This window comes from Hipposideros armiger, unplaced genomic scaffold (genome assembly GCF_001890085.2).
Source record: "Hipposideros armiger isolate ML-2016 unplaced genomic scaffold, ASM189008v1 scaffold_1050, whole genome shotgun sequence".
Taxonomy (NCBI): domain Eukaryota; kingdom Metazoa; phylum Chordata; class Mammalia; order Chiroptera; family Hipposideridae; genus Hipposideros; species Hipposideros armiger.
Window position 1 is genome coordinate 217779 of NW_017732400.1, and position 4787 is coordinate 222565.

Sequence of the window (4787 nt, forward strand, 5' to 3'; positions counted from 1 at the left end):
TCTCACCTCTTTATGGAGAAAAAGATGACTAGGGGCATTGAGGTCTGGGGTGAGAGGCAGTTTGTGGACCACATTCCTTTTTTTTTTTTTTTAATCTGAGCCATCCTGCCACCTGTTGGCAGCTCAGTGGCAGCTCAGCTGGGGCTGGGAATCAAACCACTGATGCTCAGACCTCGCACTCTTGAGCGAGCTCTTAACCAACTGAGCCACTAGGCCAACCCTGTGGACCACATTCCTGACCCTGAGACTACAGTTGGTGTTCTTTTCCTGCCAGGTGGTGACTACCCCAGCAGGATCCCCAGATTACCCAGGGCTACAGGGCTCTGTGCTGAGCCTGACACCTCTAAGCCAAATCTGGGTGCGTTGGGCCGTCTCCACTTGAGGACTGGAATCAGGGGCCTTCCTCTGCTAGTTGAGATGCTGCAAAGAAACAGCCACCTCCCATGATAAAATAAGAGGTACATCTTTGGGGGGGGGGCGGAAGGAGCATCTCCATGGGAAAGAGAAGGTACTTCCCATCTCTGCCATCACTGGAAGTTTTTCTGTCCCAGCGGCGGTTGAAGCCATTGGTCAGACTTCCCCAAAGGCTTAGAGAAGAAAAGGGAAAGCAAAGAAGTGAGCAGCAGTCACAGATAATCTGACTCACAAGGCGCAGTGGGTGTACCTCCAGCCCACAGGAACTTCTCCTCCCTTGTTCCTGGCTTGCCGCTTTCCTCTCAAAGAAACTCCTTGAGTCTGAGGGGAGAAGGTTAGAGACTCATGGAAGTTATCACCCCTGTCTGCTTATGGCTCCCTTGCTGAGTTCCAGGTCCCCGCCCAAGGACCCATTTCACCCCTGCCTGCCTGCTGCCAGAATGCCCACCTTTTAGAGACCACATTTCCTGCCAGGTGTGTGACCTTATCATGCATGGCACAGCAGGAAAGCCACCAGTCTCCAGGTAACCCCCACACAGTAAGGGGTGGGTTGGGCGTGTTGTCATTTGTTTCAGGTGTTGTGGACTCTAAACACCCAGACTGGATAGGTGTGCACAGTGCAAGAACTGTGCAACTGATGTGACATTTAGGATTAATTAGCCCTTTCTGGAGGGCAGGCTTCCACTCCCTGGTACAGCTCCCAGACCAGGGGGGCTTGGGCAGACCTCACTGGCAAGGTGGACACTGGAAGGTGTGTGCAATGGAAGGGAGGCTCGAACTGAGGCTGCCAGGTTTCTCTGAAGCAGAGGTTAGCACCCTGTGACATAGAAACTGATAATTAGCTAGCTGATTATAGAGAATGTGGCTGGGGCATCACCTACTCTAACCTTTGAGAGAAACTGCTTCCACTGTTTGTTCACACCCATTCATTCCACAAATATTTTGTAAGTTTCTCTTAGGGGCCAGGTGCTACAGAAGATGCTGAGCATAGAAGTGAACTTGACAGCATCTTGACCCCATGGTGGTCACAGGACAATGTGATGAAAGACATGGGGCAAGTATTAAAGAGTTCTGGGTGTTATGAAGGAAAAGTGCAGGGTGTATCATGAGGTACCTAACTGAGCAGGAGAGAAGGTAGGGTCCCAGAGGGCAGGGAGCATGTCTGGCTTGTGTACTAGAGCCAGTCTGACTGTAGGAGACATGGACACATTGGTTTTGGTTTTTTTCAAAAGATTTTTTTATTGGGGAGTTGGGGGAGGGGAACAGTGTTGGGAGTCGGGGAAGGGGAACAGACAAGTTGCTGTCCTTTTGTTCTTCAGTCTAGTTGTGGAGGACGTTGCTTCACTGGCCCAAGTTGGCACCATCATTGTGCTCTTCCCGGGTGAGGCAGTAACTCATCGGCCACTGAACAGCTGTTCACGGTGGCTCACACCCGCTGCCGGCCAGCCCCACTGTAGCCTACGCCATCAACTCACTGCAGCCCAGCTCCAGGTTGAGCTGTTGTTCAGTATCTTAGCTGTGGAGGGCAGTGTCACTGGCACTCATGTGGGATCTGAATCGGGGCCCTGCTGCTCAGAGCTGGCGTCCCAAGCCAACTCTTAACCAACGTGCCATTTGGCTGGTGAGACATAGATACGTTTGGTTGAAACGATGAAGGAATCTAGCTGAATAAAGGGATTGTGTGTGGGGTGGGGTGGTGTTAGCCCTTCTTTAGCTCAGCTTGGCAAACAGCTTTCGTAAAACTGCAGATGTTCTGTCTAATTAATGGGAGATAAGAGAGTGATATTAACAAGATATACACCACTGGGGCAACTTATCCAGAGAGAAACCCTAATGCACGTTTCTTTCCACTTGGGCTTGAACCCTGAATCGACCACTTACTAGCTACGATAACTTGAGTGAGTAGCCCACCTTTCTGGTGCCTTTTTTTTAAAAATAAATTCTCTCTATCCCAGCACTGTGAAGATAAAAGACAATGTATATAAATTTGAGTGTTACCATATGCTATAATATTAATACTATAACTATTATTACACTATAATTGTTATATAGATTACATGTATGTTATATACATAGTATAGTATTTATATACAATGTAGTACTCTATATAGCACATAATACTGGGGGCAAAAAATGCATATACATTTTAAGAGTTGTTATCTATGTATTACTTTTTGAAGTTGAATTGAATTACGGTAGCAATATGTAGTATGACGTTTGTTTAGAAGATGGCATTAATCAAATGAATGCTAGTATCACCATGCAACAGGCAAGACAGTCAAAAAAGATGGCGGAAGCACGATTGTCATTCGAGGAGCACAAGACCATTTTGAAGTGGTATTTAAAATTCGAGAATGTTGTGGAAGTACAATGACAATGGAGGGGTGAGTAAGTAACAGAACTTCCAACTCCTAACTATCTCATGCATTCATCATAAGTTTGAGACGCATGGTATTGTGTGTGATGTGCACAAGGGAAGATCCGGGAGGCCTCGCACAGCAACATGTCCTGTTTCTTCTGCTATGGTGTTGGAACAGTTTACATGCTTGCCACAGAAGTCTACCAAATAATGTTTGCAATAATCAGAAATGTCTGGATGCTGATGGTAACCACTTTGAGCACCTTTTGTAATTGCAGAAGTCAAACTTGACTTGCATTCATCTTTTGTTATTGGTATACAAGGTCTGACAATTTAGTTCATGAACTCATCCTAGAAAAAGTGCTACATACCTCACTGCTGAATATCACTATGATCACCTTAGAAGTACTCCCCTTGGGAAGCTATGCACCAATGCCATCACCTAGTCCACCCTTCAAAGCAATTTTGGAATTCTTTTTCTGGAATGGCCATCAGAGTTGTCATCATATTACCCTTGATGTCCACAATGTCATCAAAATGTCTTCCTTTCAATATTTCCTTTGTCTTCGGGTAAAGAAAGAAATCATTGGGGGCCAGATCAGGTGAGTAGGGAGGGTGTTCCAATACAGTGATTTGTTTACTGGCTATAAACTCCCTCACAGACATTGCCATGTGAGTTGGTGCATTGTAGTGATGCAAGAGCCATTAATTGTTAATGAAAAGTTCAGGTCATCTAACTTTTTCATGCAGCCTTTTTAGCACTTCCAAATAGTAAACTTGGTTAACTGTTTGTTCAGTTGGTACAATTCATAATGAATAATCCACCTGATATCAAAAAAGCTTAGCAACAATAGCGCAACAAAGTCCGTGAACTTAATTGTCAAACTGTGTACAAGTAATGTTTGACTTCTGCAATTAGAAGAGGTGCTCAAAATGGTTACCATCAGCGTCCAGGCACTGCTGATTATGGCGAGCTACTGCTTGAGCAATGTTGACCAAAGTGTCCACTTGTATACATTTTTTGGCACCCTGTATAATATATATATACATATATATATATATGTATATATATATATATATATAGTACAGTATAACTACAACTAATATAACTATTAATCAAATTAATAACTATAACACTTGGTAGTTAGTGTTATTATTTATGTACACCAAGCTTATATCCAAAAATACTTTGACAGTTATGAAAGAGGAGATAAACATTATCATCTGGATATTGTTAAACAAGAGTAAAATAATAATTTCTGCCATGTGAGGACATGGGGAAAAGACAGCCACCTATGAGCCAGGAAGTGGGCCCTCACAAGGCACAGAATCTGCCAGCGCCTTGATCTCTGACTTCCCAGTCTCCAGAACTGTGTGAATTAAATTTCTGTTGTTTATAAAAAATAAAATAAAGAGTATAATAAAAATCAAGTAGCAAGGAAGGGAAGGTGTGTACACAGTGCTCGATGATATCTATGTAGCGAGAGGATGAGTTCAGGAGGATGAACCAGAAGCCTATCCTGTTAGGGAGATGCCCCTGTTTGGCATGCTGGCTGCTTTACCAACCTCCCTCTCCACAAGACATCTTGTTCCAGGGAGTTCAGAATTTTGCAAACTCCACAATCTGTTTGTAATGTTTTGGTTGAGGGGTACTGAAAATGGGAGGTTGGTGTGCATTCACCCCTGGCCATGCTTGCAGAAAGGAGAGAAGACCCTTTTAACCTTAACAAAAGGCACCAGAGATCTTCGTATACCTCCAAAGTAGATGATACATAAACACTTGTCCAGATTTTCTGGGCCATTCTCAATTATATTTGTGTTGAGAGGCTGCTGCTTCCTGTTTATATTCTCTTACCACAAGTTAACCGCTGTACCTACTTTCACTTAAGTTTTGTATCTTACTCTGTGAGAAAATTTTTAGCTGCCTGAAAACATTTCCTGTAATGGTTTCTCAAATCTCTTTTCAAAATCCTGCACTTATTATGGATTAAGAAAGGTGGGCTACCATCAAGAT